A 20,000-nucleotide genomic window follows, 5' to 3' on the forward strand; every position below is an offset into this window, starting at 1 on the left:
ATATATATATTATATATATATATATATACAGGTACATACATACATATATTTACTTATAGATATCATAAATAAACTTTTATTTTGGCCTTTAATCCTGTGTGCACACGTACATAGACGTGCGTGCATATACGTGTGTGTAGAGTTATGGAGTATGTAATAAATGTATATATTTGTTATATACCATAAAGCGAATTTTTCTAATATTGCCCCTTTTTCTTCATCCTAGTTTATGTTTTTTATTTTCCTGACAAATGGATTGGTTTATAAAATCGCAATCAAAACAGTTGGCATCCAAGAAGAGTGAAAAGTCACAAAAAATATATAAGAATTAGTCAAAACAATTGTTTTGATATATCAATCGATAATTTTAAATCAACCTCAACCCACCAGGAAGAGAATGAATAGAATTGTCTTATATTATCTGTTTACTTTCTTGACAGAGGGAAATCTGTTTGCCCAGAGACTCATCTAGGCTAGGCAATCTGTTTGCCCAGAGACTCATCTAGGCTAGGCAATCTGTTTGCCCAGAGACTCATCTAGGCTAGGCAATCTGTTTGCCCAGAGACTCATCTAGGCTAGGCAATCTGTTTGCCCAGAGACTCATCTAGGCTAGGCAGTCTGTTTGCCCAGAGACTCATCTAGGCTAGGCAATCTGTTTGCCCAGAGACTCATCTAGGCTATCCTAGGCAACGCGTGCGGATAGAGCAAGCCATGTTTACGAAAACAGGCAATTCTCGAAAACACACGCAGCCGGATGATGGGTCATTTCAAACGTTTGGGAATTATAAATAAAAAAAAAAAACATTAATGGAGATATCATGCCCTGGCCTGCATACACACAGAATACCCAAGGGCTGATTCCATCCGGAAGACGATTATCGGCCTAAGCAGAGCTATTATTATCAAATGCTAAGCTACAACCCTAGTTGGAAAAGCAGGATGCTATAAGCCCAGGGGCCCCAACAGGGAAAATAGCCCAGTGAGGAAAGGAAATAAGGAAAAATAGAACATTTTAGGAATAGTAACAATATTAAAATAAATATATCCTATTTAAACAATAAAAACTTTAACAGAACAAGAGGAAGAGAAACTAGATAGAAAAGTGTGCCCAAGTGTACCCTCAAGCAAGAGAACTCTATGGCAGCAACACCAGATGACGGAATGTGTCTGGGCGCGTTCTCATCAGTCAATTATGTTACGTTACCTCCAGATGCCAACATTAATGACAAGATTATTTACGGCACCACTTCCGCTGACGAGACCATAGCAGATTGTAAGATCTAAAACTTTGTAAGCTATTTAAAGAAATGACCATTTTGAAATTAAATTTGAAATTTCAAGCGAGCGGTAACACGAGCCAAACATTTTCAACATCTAAATAGAAAGTAAAGTTTTCATATTAGAATCCATAGTAGTATAACACATAATAGGAGTAAAGATCCGGTTTCTGATTTCTCACTAACAACAGCATCTCTTTGTCTAAGATAATTCTAGAACAGAATAAAAGGGAATATTTAAAGCCAAGAATACATGCAAACATTAAAGGTTTAAAGGCCACTCATGAGTGGCAGAGGCAGTGGGCAGTGACATTGCCCCATCGAGCAGGACAATGCCCTACAGACTGACCATATATACATACAGTATGATCAGTGCCCAAGCCAAAGAAACAACTAAAGGAATAGTTCATTAGATAGAAAATAGCATGATTCATAAATCAATTTATCAGTATTGCTTCATCTTAATACTTTAGAGTAATTTACTCTGAACTTTTGATTTATCAAGATTTACTAAGTGTAAGTACCTAGCACTATATCATTTGTAAGTATTGGCATGACATGAAACAATGAGACTACTAGCACTATATCATTTGTATGTATTGGCATGACATAAAACAATGAGACTACTAGCACTATATCATTTGTATGTATTGGCATGACATAAAACAATGAGACTACTAGCACTATATCATTTGTATGTTTTGGCATGACATAAAACAATGAGACTACTAGCACTATATCATTTGTATGTATTGGCATGACATAAAACAATGAGACTACTAGCACTATATCATTTGTATGTATTGGCATGACATAAAACAATGGGACTACTAGCACTATATCATTTGTATGTTTTGGCATGACGTAAAACAATGAGACTAAATAGAGAAATACCGAAACGTGGAAAAACCAAAGGCATGCAAGAGAATTGTAAGCAGAGAAGCTGAGAGAACCAATTATTCTAGGACAAAGCTCTGAGCCTCCAACACCCGAAACCAAACGAGGAAAACCAGAAGACAAACGCTAAAGCTCAGATCACATCTGCTGGAATGGAATTGGTTCCATTTCCTGGATAGGATTCACCGGACACAAAGGGTAGCTTGAAAAATACATCAAATGTAAAGCGAGCTTAGTAACAACTGGGAATAAAATAAGACTGGCCTCGCCGTTTCGATGTAGATAATGTAGATATGTTAGTGGAAATAGTTTTTATGTGGTGTCTTTTTTTCTTCAAATTCACCTTAGGGTTTACAAAACTAGTTGTGATGTGTGTGTATGTATGTATGTATGTATTCAAATAAGCCATATATATTTTTGATACATTAATGTCTGGATTCTCTTAACGACCTCGGGATCAGAGCCCCGGGCGAAATCACACAAAGACAAGAGCTTGTGAACGTGGCCAAGTGGTTTAGTCACTGTCTATACAAGCTTGCCGACCAGGGTTCGATTCCCGGCCGGTCACCAAGTGGTTTAGTCACTGTCTATACAAGCTTGCCGACCAGGGTTCGATTCCCGGCCGGTCACAAGCTCTTGTCTTTGTGTGATTTCGCCCGGGGCTCTGATCCCGAGGTCGTTAAGAGAGTCCAGACATTAATGTATCAAAAATATATATGACTTATTTGAATATGAAAAACACGTATAAATGTGCAAAATTTATCGTATGTATGTATGTATGTATGTGTGTATACCCATTTATAAAGCCTTCCTGCTCTCTTTAGAAGTGGGTATTCAACATCTGGTCATATCCATGAAATTAACCAGCCAATGGAAAAATCAACAGAGTACAGTGTGACAAACGACTGTGTATGGCATTTATAAACTATGAGAAAGCCTTTCATTCTGTCAAAACTTCAGCATTAATGAAAGCCCTTAAAAAGCAAGGAATAGAAGAATCTTATGTTAGAACACTTGAAGATATATATACAGGAAGTTCAGCAGAACAAAGGCTTCAGACGTGTCCTTCCAATTGAGTCTGTTTGTGGTCTTTCTATACTAGTTCACATCAGCAAACTTTCTTAGTTCGTCAATCCATTGCCTTCTTTTCCTTCACCTGCTTCTTGTGCAATGTCTAGGAACCCATTCTGTAATTCTTAATGTCCATCTGTTATCTGTCATATATATATATATATATATATATATATATATATATATATATATATAATATATATATATATATATATATATATATATATATATGTGTGTGTGTGTGTGTGTGTGTATTGTAGTGTAGTGTAGTGTGTGTGCGTTCACACATTATCCTGCATGTTTATACACAGACAACGTTCTCCAGCAACGTAATCTCCATAGTGCTAAAACATTTCGGCCGTGATGCATTCTGCTTATTTGTCCTCGTACTTTAAATTCTCGGAGGACAATGAGCGGCAATAACCGAGGCCATTCAGGGATAAGTAAGCAGCCATTTGTACTGAGAAGATCACCGGCTCATAGATCTCTAGAGAGAGAGAGAGAGAGAGAGAGAGAGAGAGAGAGAGAGAGAGAGAGAGAGAGAGAGAGATGCGAACAGGTGGGGGGAAAAAAGTTGTAACGCTTCAAGTTGAATTAGAAGGGCAAAGTTGGAGTTACTTAGCAGGGAACTTGGGGCGGAATTCGAGAGGGAATGGGCATAACCATAAATAGTTGGGGGAGATTGATGGCAGTTGAGGGAAAGATGCGGAAACAGAGCGGAGAACTTGGCGGGAATTTTAAGTAGACTGGGAATTAAATTGTTTTACGAAACTAGTGTTCATTCTTATTTTGATTTTTCATTGGTATAGATTATCTACTTGCTTTGGACTCTGTAAAGTATTATTATTCACACCAGGCATCTTATATCTGCTGTAGGCCTATGCCTGTAAAATGAGTATCTACTGGCTTCTCTGGCCTCTGTAACCTATTGTAAATAACACCAGGAATCTCATATCTGCTGTAGGCCTATGCCTGTAAAATGAGGGTGGTGGGCAGGTAAGAAATATATAAGATCTTTTTATTTCTAGTTATACAGAGGATGATTCTTGAGCTTCGTTCATACGATGGTATGAACGTTTTCGTGACAGTTATTCGTGGGGTCAATGTTTCTTGATGTAGACTATGATGAACCTTACCTTACCTTATTGCCTTATTTTATGTTTGGGTTCCCCCAGGTCCCTCAGTGTGAGGCACCTCGTATATCCACCAGAGAGTTGCAAATGCATCTTCCGGTGTATTTTGCATCTTCCGGTCTTGGATGGTCTGGGATGCATCTTAGGTATTTATCGAGCTTATTCTTAAACACTTCTACGCTCACTCCTGATATGTTTCTTAGATGAGCTGGCAGCACATTAAATAGTCGCTGCATTATCGATGCTGGTGCGTAGTGGATTAATGTCCTGTGCGCCTTCTTTAGTTTTCCTGGTATATTTTTTGGCACTATTAATCTACCTCGGCTTGCTCTTTCTGATATTTTTAGCTCCATGAGTATTATGGCGAGTGGCATGAAATTTTTCGTGATTATGTTGTCTTACAAATATCTTGTGATGTCTTGACTAATAAAGAAGATGAATACTCTGATGAGGAGCATACAGTTGTAGTCACATTAGAAGTACACATCACATACACATTGTATATATATATATATATATATATATATATATATATATATATATATATATATATATATATAAATGTATATAATATTATATATATATATATATATATATATATATATATATATATATATATATATATATATATATATATATATATATATTTACACGTGTGCGTGCACTGCTCAACAATTGGCGTTTTTACTCAGTCAAGTACGAAATCTTCTAAATTAAACTACAGATCTTCCATCACCAGTATAGCTCAGCTGCAGATCCGTCCTACGGATATTAGGCTTAGTTTAGACCTGAACGCCACTCTCTTGGGTTAGAGTTCTCTTGCTTGAGGGTGCACTTGGGCACACTATTCTATCTTAATTCTCTTCCTCTTGTTTTGTTAAAGTTTTTATAGTTTATATAGTAGGTATTTATTTCAATGTTGATCTTAAAATATTTTATTTTTCTTCGCTTCCTCTCCTCACTGGGCTATTTTCCCTGTTGGAGCCCCTGGGCTCATAGCATCCTGCTTTTGCAACTAGGGTTGTAGCTTAGCAAATAATAATGATAATAATAATAATAATAATAATACAGGCTATACCAGGCAGTCTCATTCAAAAACACTAATTGTTAAGAAACTGGCAACAGATCTTTCGCGAACATCAATGCGCCTAACGTCATAGGAAGATGCAAGAAGTTTATTCAAGATTGTTGACGTAAAATTGCACGAATTACTTTCTTATTTATCTAAGATAATGGTTATAGTTATACTAGGGTACACGAGGAGTAAAAAATGGTCTAAATATTTAGATAGATATACGCGCACACGCACAGATATTCAAACCTTTCCTAATTACAACCCCTTGGTTTGGCAATTTGTGGGAGAGTGTGGTTTCCGAGGAGACCTGTCCGGGTACCCCCATCTCACTAGGGTATAACTACTCCCTCTCGCCCATCAGCGTGACAGGATATATATTTTTTATATACAGTATATATATATATATATAGTATATATATATATATATATATATATATATATATATATATATAAACGCTTGCTATTAATTATATAGGGGAGCTAGAACTGTCGTTTATGAAGTTGTTATCACGATTGTGCCATGCAAATCTCAGCTTATCAGAAGAGCGAATGTAAATGATCATTACTGGTCATTCGAGAGCATTATACTTTCAGAGTCATCTTGTGGGAAATTAAAATACCAAATGTTTTCGTAACATCCGAGAAAGTCTTAGAACGTAACATATTTACATATTTCCTGATCTCTAGCTCGCCAGTATGGGAGAGCGAGTCAAGAAAATCGGCCGATGTGTCAGATTTGTAGACCCATTTGGCTACATTTGCGTTCGTATATATAGAATGTTATCACTTTTGATGTCTAACTTTTGCAAAAAAAAACCAAATAATTTATAAATTAAGCGTTAAATTAATTTATTATAAAGGGCATCTGGCAATGGACTAATTTGGCCTAGTGCCTAGAAGTTTAGAGTCTATTTTTTAACGATGCTAACCTGTCGAACGATTAACCTAGTGCAGAATGATAAAATCAGGCATTAGAAAATCAATAGAAGTAAAGAGGAGTAAAAGAATGGGACTTCTTCTTCTTCTTCTTCTTCTTATTATTATTATTATTATTATTATTATTATTATTATTATTATTACTTCTAAGATACAACCTGCGTAGGAAAAGCCGAATACTATAAGCCCAAGGGTTCCAACAGGGAAAATAGCCCAGTGAGGAAAGGAAATAAGGAAATAAATAAACTTCAAGGGAAGTAATTGACGATTCAAATAAAATATTTTAAGAATGGTAACAACAGTAAACTAAACCTTTCATAAATATATTATTAAAACTTTAACAAAAACAAGTGGAAGAGAAATAAGATAAAATAGGGTGACTGAGTGAACCCACCAGAAAGGGAACTCTACCCCAAGACAGTACTTCTACTGGTACAGAGGCTATATCACTACCTAAGACTAGGGAACAATGGTTTGATTTTGGAGTGACCTTCTCCTATAAGAGCTGCTTACCATAGCTAAGGAGTCTTCTACTCTTACCAAGAGGAAAGGGGTCACTGAACAATTACAGTGCAGTAGTTATCTCCTTGAGCGAAGAATTGTTTGGTAATTTCAGTGTTAACAGCTGTATAAGGACAGAGGAGAATATGTAAAGAATATGCCAGGCCATTCGGTGCATGTGTAGGCAAAGGAAAAATGTGCCGTGACTAGAGAAGGGGATCCAATGTATTACTGTCTGGCCAGTCAAGACCCAATAACTCTCTAACTGTAGTATCTCAACGGGTGGCTAAAAGAAATATATATCGTCTTGACACCTTTTAGCTAGATGGTGTGAGGTCAGGTATATTATTATTATTATTATTATTATTAGCTAAGCAACAACCCTACGTGAAAAAGCAGGATAAGCTTAAGGGCTCCAGCAGGAAAAATAGCCCAGTAAGGAAAGGAAGTAAGAAAACCAGATAGAATAGTGTGCCTGAGTGTTACCCTCAAGTAAGAGATCATATTGAAAAGGAAGCTTTAAATAACTTGCTACGTAAATAAGCATTTAAAAATCTGGTTACTACTTTGAGAGAGAGAGAGAGAGAGAGAGAGAGAGAGAGAGAGAGAGAGAGAGAGAGAGAGAATTTCAGGGTGAATAAGTGGATTTTTTTATCATGTACGACAGTTATCTGTTATATTACACCCAAAAGCTCTTATGCGCATATTATCCACTTGATGCATAAACAATCGTTTGCTTCTTTTGTGACATTGATTTTTACATGATTCCATTATGGTAAACAAAGATATAATTGTTGTTGAAATTCTTACATAACTCATAGGACTTAATGGGGACCACAGAAGGAGTTAAGTAGAGAGCCAAGTTTCATGAGACATTTGTTGAATGACTAGACCTAGCCTGGGTAAAAAGAAGGAAAAGGTTTTTGCTAATTGTAAAGGACATTACGTGTAGTAATATTGTAATATTGAGAGAGAGAGAGAGAGAGAGAGAGAGAGAGAGAGAGAGAGAGAGAGAGAGAGAGATATTTATTGGTAGGCCTAGTCATATAACAGAAGCACATGCCATCAAAATACAAACATCAAATATTTTCTAAAGTTAACTGTTCCATCGATCTATACAAATAATAAAAAAAAAAAAAATACAGATATGTTTTCAAACTGTTGAGGAAATGAAATAAGAATTATAATGATATATGGAAATATCAGCCTCATAAAATATTCCACAACAAACACTGGAGAATGAGGTAAAATTCTTAGCGGGAAATAGCGACAAAGACTTATTGCTATCAAAATAATGTGCCAAACCACGCGCACACACGCCAAATTCACATGCCCGCACAATGTTTATACACATGTATGTATAAGAGGGATACATTAACTTTCCTATTTTATTAACCGCAATCCGGAAATGTCAATTAAATTGAGAGAGAGAGAGAGAGAGAGAGAGAGAGAGAGAGAGAGAGAGAGAGTCTTCTGGTTGGGATATTAATCAAGATAATAGTCATTGTCACCCGGAATTATGATCTCTTGTGGAATATATACTCTCAATTTTCAAGAAAGGAATAATGAGAAATATGAACAAAATAATGAAATAAGACGAAAGACTGCGGTATTAGTTGAAAAATAAAGTTACTGATGAATAAATATCCTGGTAGCGAACAAATTAGTTTGAGTTACGGTGAATCTCGTGACAGTAAAAAGCTACGCCTAACATCAAGTTAATGATTTCAGTCAAAAAGGCTGCCAAGGGGGAAGAATTAACTGATAAGGTTTAGATAAGATTGAATATAGAATTGAAACTACATGAGAGAGAGAGAGAGAGAGAGAGAGAGAGAGAGAGAGAGAGAGAGAATCTACGGTCGACCTGTCCGTCAGTCAAAAATGCTGCCAACGTGGAAAAATTAACTGATAAGGATTAGTTAAGATTGAATATAAAATATAAACTACCTGAGAGAGAGAGAGAGAGAGAGAGAGAGAGAGAGAGAGAGAGAGAGAGAGATCTACGGTCGACCTGTCCGTCAGTCAAAAATGCTGCCAAGGGGGAAAAATTAACGGATAAGGGTTAGTTAAGATTGAATATAGAATATAAACTACAGAGAGAGAGAGAGAGAGAGAGAGAGAGAGAGAGAGAGAGAGAGATGTACGGTTGACCTGCCCGACTCCGAGCCGAGCCTTGCCAGAAGGCGGGCCGAGGCTCAGCTCAGCTCAGTGACACTGACTGCTTCTTCAGTCACTCACTCAGTGTCCTGCAAGCGGTTGTACGTGAAGGGTGTGGTTCAGCCGTGTGTGTCTTCGTTATAACTGGCTACTTCCTTAAAACATTTCAACTTTTTAGATTGGAAATAATACTGACATTTGGGAAAGTCGTGATTATATGACCGTGTCTATAGCAAGTTTTGTATTCTGCAACTCAAGAATGACACATTAAGAGAGACTTCGATAAACTTTTGAGGAACTTGAACATATCAAGGTAAATAACTTTTTTTCTTTACCATTTAGGCGTAGTGTAATTTTTTTTTTGTGATGAAATGAGTTAGATATTTAGTTTTCGTTCTACATGTCATTCTTTTATTTTTTAAGGATGGAATAGCGTACGCTTTTTCAGTTCATAGTCTTTCTGCGTTATTTTGACTCATTGAAGTTACCATAGGCCTAAGTTTGTCTTATCGCTTGTAGCCTTTAGAAGTTCGCGTCATTCAGTGTTCAAATATTCACCCTTGCACCGACCTCGTACCAGTTTTCAATTATATAAACATACATGTGATGCTAACTGAATAATTGCTATAGACAAACCTAGCTCAGCATTGCATTAGACTAAAAACAATTTCTATTGGTTTAAACGCTTTGGAAATGCTGCAGACACTTTTTGAGAATTACATCATTTCATTGTTTACGATTGTACTTGAAAATGTGTTGACAGGACATGGTCAATGACCATTTGTGCTCACTATTAGAACACCTCTTCATTCAACAGTTGAGCCTCATTAAACTATGAAGTTGCGTAGCTTTTTAATCGCCTTGAATAACCTTTTCTATGATGTTCTCGCTTCTCGGCTCTAGATTATTATTTTTTCTTTTTTAATTGCAGTTATTTGTAAAGTTGTAGAGCATATCGTAAGAGGAATTCCAGGGAAACACTATTTGATTAACTGTTTTGCTTCGTTCTTATCCACTAGTAGTATATCAGAGCATATTATTCTGCATTTTTTCCATAGTTCAATAATTTTGTATCTTTCAATTATACTGCTTAATAATGTTGCATTAATATATATATATATATGTATATATATACAATATATATATATAATATATATATATATATATATATATATATATATATAATATATATACATATATATACAGGCTGTATAATATATATATATATATATATATATATATATATATATATATATATATATATATATATGTATATATACATATATATATATATATATATATATATATATATATATATATATATATATATATATATATGTATGTATGTATGTATGTATATTGATTATTAGTATACATTGCCTTATTAAATAAATACAATTTTACTTCTGTGAGAAGTAAGTTACGTAAGTACACATTGAAATACCGCCACTTATCATTGTAAACGCACTGTGACGGGTGTCTTTATTTCCCCCTCCTTTGATCTTGGTCTTCGAAAGAAACTGCCATCGACAGAGCAACTTGTTTGTTTATGTGTGAGTATGTAGGCTACTGTACGTCTGCATGTTTGCATGTTTAATGACCCGGGAAACATTAGGACACTATTTCCGTCACTGTACCAAGAGATATTCTTGGGAGTTGATTTAATTAGATACTGTATTTATCCTGAGTTTTAAAGGTTTCAGTTCACCTGTTCAACCCGGAACTCAAACTTTAAACCTCGCTAATTTCAACGACTGGCCGTAAATCTTCGTTACGGCATTTCAGGTTGTGATGATCATTTGTGGCATGACTGCTATGTTAATGTAAAGAGGTATTTGTGACATAGTAAATGTCGATTAGTTAAGTTGTAGGTGCAGGTGGTGTGAATCCAGACATTGTGGCTGTTGTGTAGTCTTGTAGCTTAGGCCTAAACGATGTTTTTTTTTTTTTTTTTTTTTGAACAATGGTAGTTTTTAATGATTTTCTTTCTCCGTAACTGAAAGAAGACAATAACTAGCAGGTTTATCACCCCTGCAGTCTTTCGTGTGCTAACTTATACGTTTGAGAATAATAAGGATTGTAATCTAATAAGTAAAGTAATGCAGGGTGAGATCATTGACCTTATCACTCTGGTTTCCTTACCCTCTTTATGTTTATTTTTTGTGTGGCATTCCACAAATTAGAAGTTGGTAGGCAACGATTTTTTTTCCATTTTATTGGTACTAGATAGGCTTATATTCATACAACACTAAAGATAGTTGATACTTTTTTTATTGAGAAGCCAACAGTTTTGTTTTTATACACTCAAGTTAGAGTTTCATAAAAGAAAGTATACAAGGCTGATTTTATGGTATAGCAAAGTTGCTAATGGGTTGTCTTTCCCCCTTTTTTTTATACGAATCGAAGAAGTTTATAGTTGTCGAGAAATAACTACTATTATTTAGATATACGAAGTAGCTGATGTCCATATATCTTGTGAGTTCATGGAGTGTATTAAAGAATATTTGCCCAAATCCATTTAGATAATTAGGGCAGTGATGTTCAGAGGCTACTTACTATAGTCCATTTCTTTTAGCGATGCATATTTGCACTGACTCGTGGCGGTGCCCTTTTAGCTCGGAAAAGTTTCCTGATCGCTGATTGGTTAGAATTATCTCGTCCAACCAATCAGCGATCAGGAAACTTTTCCGAGCTTAAAGGGCACCGCTGCGAGTCGGTGCAAATATGCATCGCTTAAAGAAATGGACTATAGTTGTACTGAACATTTTCACACGTACTTTTTTTTTTTTTTTTTTTTTTGGAAAGACTTGCTCCTCCTCCTCTTCTTATTTTGAACTACTACCATGTTACTAAGATAATGCTCACTCATTTCCTTCTCATGATTTTTTTATTTACTAGAAGCTTCTTGTCCAAATTAAGCATAACTACAGGAATTGTAGAAAGGTTTGGGAATTGCGTGCTGTTATATTTTAAAAATATTTGTTAGGTTTTATTAAGTGTATTATTATCCCACAGTTGGGGTCGTTTGACATAAGTGTGTGTGTGTGTATATATATATATATATATATATATATATATATATATATATATATATATATATATATATATATATATATATATGAGAGAGAGAGAGAGAGAGAGAGCGCATACTTTACTTAGCTATTTTGTTGTACTTGATTTTCTCTCAATTCTTTCCGATGCTCTTTAAGATATCATTTGATAACTGAAATAAGGTTCGTTTGACAGACATTAATATTATTATTATTTTAGTAGTTTTTCTTTTTGTCAGTGAATCATACAAGATCAAATAATGCTGCTACTAATAGAATTAATAATATAATTACTATTATTATTCAGAAGTTGGATGGTGAATGAGTCAGTGACAAGTTACTTATTTCTTCTGGAACCAGTCCTTAAAATTAATGGATTATTATTCTACTTGGTAGTACACATTTGGTTTATTATCAGCACTGAGCAAAGAGTATATACTTACTCGCCTGATCTCCTGCTAGATATATTACCAATAAAAAACAACATAGTTTGTTTATACAACTTCAGCTTATCTTCTGATTAGCCAGTGACACGTTGTCTACTGGATTATTTAATTGTATAATAACCTCTATAATGAAGTATTGCCTCACTTGGGAAATGGTTGAATAAATCTTTAGATAACATCTTAATGTGTGGCTACTGGAGCACTGAGATAGGCATCAGGGCTCTCTCTCTCTCTCTCTCTCTCTCTCTCTCTCTCTCTCTCTCTCTCTCTCTGTCTACACACATATATATATATATATATATATATATATTTATATATATATGTGTGTATATATACTGTATATAATTTATATATATATGTGTGTGTGTATATATACTGTATATAATTTATATATATGTGTGTGTATATATACTATATAATTTATATATATATATATATATATGTGTGTGTGTGTGTGTATATATACTATATAATTTATATATATATATAAATATATATATACACACATTCATTCATTCATATTAGCCATAAATACCTCTTAACATCGTATTCGCCCTGCCTCGGGAACAGGGACCCAGGGGAAGTTGATTGTATGATAATAGCTTCTGGTCGGCTAAGGGTTCGAACCGGGACAAAAGCTTCTGGTCGGCTAAGGGTTCGAACCGGGACAAAAGCTTCTGGTCGGCTAAGGGTTCGAACCGGGATTAAGTCGAAACTGAGGTTCCAGTGACTTATCACTTGACGCCAAAGATATATATATATATATATATATATATATATATATATATATATATATATATATATATATATATACATATATCTACATATATATATATATATATATATATATATATATATATATATATATATATATATATATATATATATATATATATAAAGTGCGTGATTTTTAAGTTGCCTTACCAAGGGTTAGCTATAGAGAGGAAAATAACAACATTCGCTACCACATTTATTCTTTTTAATGTCTAATCTTGGATGAACTCCCTTTGCAGTAAAAATAAAGCAATATTAGCCACTCATGCTACTACAATGCGTTGAATCCTCTTACTCATGCCACTTTTATTGCACACATACTCCTGCGCTTGTTAAATAGCAAGGCCCCTCCTTCTTAATATATCTTTAATTCATTTTATCCAACTCTTTTTGACCCTTCTTAAACCACCTCAAAATAGTCTGATCCACCCAGTCTCATTTGCTAATCTTTTACTATCTTTACATGTTTCCTTATTACTTACCCTATTTTTTTTTACATTTGTACATATACTGCGCAAACAGTTCATATCAAACGCTTCAAAATTTTTACTCAGGGCACAGCATCCACGCTTTATAGCTATAAAAACGAGTGTTTCAACAATATTTCATACATTCCCACCGTGACTTACTCAGTTCAAGTATAATTTTAATCATCAAAAATCAGAATACTTTTTTTCTCCTGTTGTGAATTCCAACTTCATTCCTCTCAGCATAGCTCGGTGTATTTGCATTAAAGTACTTACCGTATATGACTCAGTCACTTCCACCCATTTTCCCACCATCAATATTGAAATTAACTTCTCCATCTGTCCTGCTTTCAGTAACCCTCGTTACCGTTCTCGTTTTCAATTCTACAACTTTCTCCTCTTGGAAAAAATTTCTAATTCATTCCACTTTCTTTCCAACTATTAAGTTTTCTCTGCATTATCCTTCAAAATTATTAACTATTCGACACTTCATTCATGATTCTTTTCTCTCATTTCATCATTTGGCTTCTGCAGTACAGGAGCAGTTATTCGTCTGATCGACAACTCACTCCTTCCATAATAATGTTTCAACAGTCATAGACAGACGTACACATTATACGCACATATGCTAATCTTATAAACATAATTGTTTTTTTATTTTATTAGACATCGAATGTTTGCATTTTATATACACATTATACGCACATATGCTGATATTATAAACATCATTGTTTTTTTTATTTTATTAGACATCGAATGTTTGCATTTTATATACACATTATACGCACATATGCTGATATTATAAACATCATTGTTTTTTATTTTATTAGACATCGAATGTTTGCATTTTATATAGGCTACACATTATACGCGCATATGCTAATCTTATAAACAATTGTTTTTTTTTTATTTTATTAGACATCGAATGTTTGCATTTTATATTTGATTATTGTCCATGTGGTATTAGTTATACAATTATACAAATTAAAAGGATGGTATTGCATTCAAAGGGTAGGGTTTTAAGACCCATTTCTACCATTCCTAGACCTTTTTTTTTTCTCTCCCTCTCTAATCGGTCGTGGAATAAAAAAAAAAAAGGACATCATGTGTCCTTTACCCTTTGTTCTTTGCCCTTAGATATGTCCGTAGATTTAATGGGTAAACAGTGAAAGTAAAAAAAAGAAAGAAATGACATATTCAGAGCGAGCTGAAGGTTTTTTGGTATGTTGACTGTCAAGGTAATGTTACGTTCATCGTTTGATGTCAGTGAATTAAGAATTCCCTTGCAGACATGTTAAAGAAAGCCTAGAATAGCTGATAGATTTATATAGCTTTAAAGTGAAATGATAGGGAGATTTGAACTGGCTTTATTTAGCCTTTAATTTTATCTTCAATGGGCCTGTGAATAGTTGATAGATAAATGGAAAAGGATGATGTAGCTTCTTTCAGTAAATATATATTCGTTTTGGCCTTATGATTTTGATGCCAAAAATGAGTAGAAATTGCTATTTTTAATCTGTCAGGAAGAGATGTTTCAAGGAGAGAAGGTAACCATTAACAATAAATTGTTTCAATGAGAGAGAGAGAGAGAGAGAGAGAGAGAGAGAGAGAGAGAGAGAGAGAGAGAGAGAGAGACTCTTGTCAGTCAACACTAAACTCTTTGAGAGAGAGAGAGAGAGAGAGAGAGAGAGAGAGAGAGAGAGAGAGAGAGAGAGAGAGAGAGACTTGTCAGTCAACACTAAACTCTTTCCACTCTTGACTGGATGAGGGAGCAGAGCTCCCATTATTTAGGGCTGAAACCATATATTTTTCTCCTACCACGCTATGAGAATTTTCCCGTTGCCAGTGTTATTTATGGAAGCTTTACCGCCCTTTTAAACGGCTGATTACCTCCACCAGGGTATTAGTATTATTATGGTTCAAAAGGAGCAATCATTCCAGGGAAACAAGCGTAAAGGGGAATTCAACTTACAAGAGTAGATTAACCGTATATGAAAGGAGAGGAGAAAGAAGAGATTATTATTTTTTAAAAGTTTTTATAGTTCATATATGAAAGATGTAATTTAATTATGTTACTGTTCTTAAGATATATTATTTTGATTGTTCATTACTTCTCTTGTAGTTTATTTATTTCCTTGTTTCTTTTCCTCACTGGGCTGTATTTCCCTGTTGGAGGTATCTTGCTTTTCAAAGCTTAGCTTGTAATAATAATAATAACAATAATGATAACTTTTTTCGGATCTTCGTTTATATATACACACATATATATATTTATATATATACATATTATATATATATATATATATATATATATATATATATATATATATATATATATATTCAGTATATATATATATATATATATATATATATATATATATATATATATATATATATTTATATGTATATTATATATATTTATATATATATATTCAGTATATATATATATATATATATATATATATATATATATATATATATATATATATATATATATATATATATACATATATATATACTGTATATGTTTTTTATGAATAATTTCGGGGTGGGCGGGATTTCGCTGGCCACGGATTAATTCGTAATGATTTGTCGGTGTTATTTTTTTCGGGATCAAAGTCTGTGAACTGGAAGCTCAAAACGGCCGTTGGGAGTGGTTACCTATGAGTCAATTAGTAAGGTATTACATTTTATTGATTGGTCATGTTTGCTCTAACGCCAGTCTACAAACAATTTCTCATTTTAATCGTAATTTGTATGCAAATAAAAACTTGGTTTATTTTGATGCAATTTCATGTTGGGACAGCGTGTGTGCTGAACTTCCTGATCAAATTGCTAATTCGGAGAAAAACTGAACACACACATACACACACACACATACATATATATATATATATATATATATATATATATATATATATATATATATATATATATATATATATATATATATATATATATATATATATGTGTGTGTGTGTGTGTGTATATATATATATATATATATATATATATATATATATATATATATATATATATATATATATATATATATATATATATATATATACACACATACATACACATCACTGCACGTGAAACAGCAACAATAGTTAGAGAAAGCCAGAATGCAATAAGGAATAAGAGCCCCTATAGACGTACAGTACGTTTGTATATTAATAACCTTTCCTAGTCATAGCTACTGGAGTAACGGGTTAACATTAATATTTCGATACCCTATGTAGATTTCAGTTTTCCGCCACCTCGTCTTGAAACTATAAGTTGAGTAATAACCATAGTGACTTGTAGCTCTTATTCAACTCATTCGCTTTTGTATAAAGATTACTAAAAACCTTTTTTTAGAATTGCAGCCATCAGTGAAATAAAGGAACCAACAGCGTATTATCAAAGTATGATAGTTGATGTTATTTCTATCCATCCTTATTTTTTCTTTAAAGGAATAAAATTGGCGATTTCAAAGTAATGTACATTGTTATAAAAGTTTTCCCCATGCCATAAATTCCACTTTAGACTATTCTAGCATTTGAATAAGGTTACCATTGCAATTTAATTTTTCTCAATATAAAGAGGGTATTAACATTAGCCACCAACCAGTGCCCTTATGAAGGGACACTGATGGGTCTCATACTTGACTCTACGGCACTTGCTCTCCGAGAGGATGGAGTTGGGTTTTTTTCTAATTACTATTATTAATATTAGATTGCCCACACCATGCATAAGCTCAAGAAGAAAATGCTTATATGTGGGAGAAACAAGAAAACGTAGCAAATTATATATGTATATATATATATATATATATATATATATATATATATATATATATATATATATATATATATATATATATTGTGTTACTGAAGTTAAATACTCGTCAATTTCATATAGTATTAAAGGTTTCAAAGCATTTGGTGTGGGACACTAACATCGTGATACTTCTGTAGACATAGAAGTTGGTGTTTTGGAAAACGAGTAATATCAACGTACACCGTACTGTTAGATGACTACTCCAAACTTTGCGAAATGTGCAAAAGGCAATAAGGAATAAGAATCTCAGTAGACTTACGGTACGTTTGTATATTATTAAACCTTTCCTAGTCATAGCTACTAGAGTAACGGGTTAACATTACTCGTTCGATACCCGAGGTAGATTTCATAGTTTTCCGCCACCTCGTCTTGAAACTATAAGTTGAGTAATAACCATAGTGACTTGTAGCTATTATTCAACTCATTCGTTCATGCATAAAGATTAAGATTTTTTTTTTCTTTAGAATTCCAGCCATCAATGAAAGAAAGGAACAAACACGGTATTATCAAAGCATGATAGTTGATGTAATGTCTATCCATCCTTATTTTTTTCTTTAAAAGAATGAAATCGGGTAAACCCAAACGGTGATTTCAGAGTATGTACATTGTTATAACAGTTTTCCCCATGAGATGAATTCCACTTTAGACTATTCTAGTATTTGACCAGGGTTTCCAGTGCAATTTAATTGTTTTTCAATATAAAGAGGGTATTAACATTAGCCACCAACCAGTGCCCCTATCAAGGGACACTGGTGGGTCTCATACTTGTGTCTGTACAGTACTTGCTCTCCTGTAGGATGGATTTAAGTTCTTTATTTAATTATTGTTATAAATATTAGATTGCGCACACTATACGTAAGCTCACAGAAAAAGAATGCTTATGTGTGGGAAAACAGGAAATTATATACAGTATGTATATATATATATATATATATATATATATATATATATATATATATATATATATATATATATATATATATATATATATATATATATATATATATATATGAAGACAGCAGATTTCTTAGCTCCAAAGTTATCTGTTATTTTGCGCAAGTTAGCAAGAAGACGAGCTTTTAGCACTTGTTGGAGAATTGGTAATGTTACTCCTCTATGTAAATGTGTTTGTGGTAGCTCAAGTCCCACTGATTACCGCCCAATTTCCATAACTCCCATATTATCTAAAATTTTTGAACGTCTTCTGGCAAAACGTCTTATTAGGTTTGCTGAAGGTAATCATCTATACCTTAGTTTGCAATTTGGTTTTTGTAAAGGCCTTGGAGCATGTGATGCCCTTACAATCTCCAATGATGTACAGAAATCCCTTGATTTTGGTCAGGAAGTTCGTATGATTGTCCTTGATTTTAGTGCTGCCTTTGACCATGTTAATCATGAGGCCCTTGTTTTCAAACTCAAACAGTTGGGAGTGGGTGGGAATAGATCTCAAAGAGTTGTCGTTGATGGACACCATAGTGAGTATAGGAATGTGATATCTGGTGTTCCACAGGGTAGTGTTCTTGGCCCATTACTTTTCATACTATATACACATGACATGTGGTTTGGGCCAGAAAACAAGCTTGTCGCATATGCAGATGATGCTACTCTCTTTGCATCAATTCCATCCCCTGAATGTAGATCTGGGGTTGGTGAATCCCTTAATAGAGATTTAGCTAAAATTAGTGCATGGTACAAATTATGGGGTATGAAGTTGAATCCTAATAAAACTCAAAGTATAACTGTAAGTAGGTCAAGGACGGTGGCTCCTCAACATCCGGATCTCAGTATTGATAATGTTTCTTTAAATTTGTATGACTCTTTTAAAATTTTAGGTGTGATTCTCGACGGCAAATTTACTTTTGAGAAACACATTAGGTCTGTGTGTTCTTCAGTTGCAAAAAAAAAAAAAATAGGCTTATTGAGAAAGTCTTACAAGATTTTTGGTGATCAATCTATTCTGAAGAAGTGTTTTAATTCTTTCATTCTACCTTGTTTTGAGTATCGTTCTCCTGTCTGGTGTTCAGCTGCTGATTCTCATTTTAATTTGTTGGACAGAAACTTACGGTCTATTAAATTTCTTATTCCTGATTTAGATGTTAATCTTTGGCACCGTCGTTTAATTAGTTCATTATGCATGTTGTATAAGATTTTTCATAACTCTAACCATCCTTTACATTCAGATCTCCCTGGACAATTCTATCCTGTTCGTAATACTAGTCAGGCAGTTAATTCTAATAGCCAGGCCTTCTCCATCATGAGGCTCAATACTACACAGTATTCTAGAAGTTTTATTCCAGCTCTTACCAAGTTGTGGAATGATCTTCCTAATTGGGTAGTTGAATCAGTAGAACTTCAAAAGTTCAGAGTTGGAGCAAATGTTTTTATGCTGAC

At 33.8% G+C, this 20,000-nt stretch overlaps 1 long non-coding RNA gene across 1 annotated transcript in view; it reads right to left on the bottom strand.

Moving 5' to 3' along the window:
• The window catches only part of LOC137630093 (uncharacterized), a 571,093-nt gene that overhangs the window by 396,835 nt on the left and 154,258 nt on the right, over positions 1 to 20,000 (bottom strand). The gene's annotated exons all lie outside the window — the stretch shown is intronic.

This window comes from Palaemon carinicauda, chromosome 38 (assembly GCF_036898095.1).
Source record: "Palaemon carinicauda isolate YSFRI2023 chromosome 38, ASM3689809v2, whole genome shotgun sequence".
Lineage (NCBI taxonomy): Eukaryota > Metazoa > Arthropoda > Malacostraca > Decapoda > Palaemonidae > Palaemon > Palaemon carinicauda.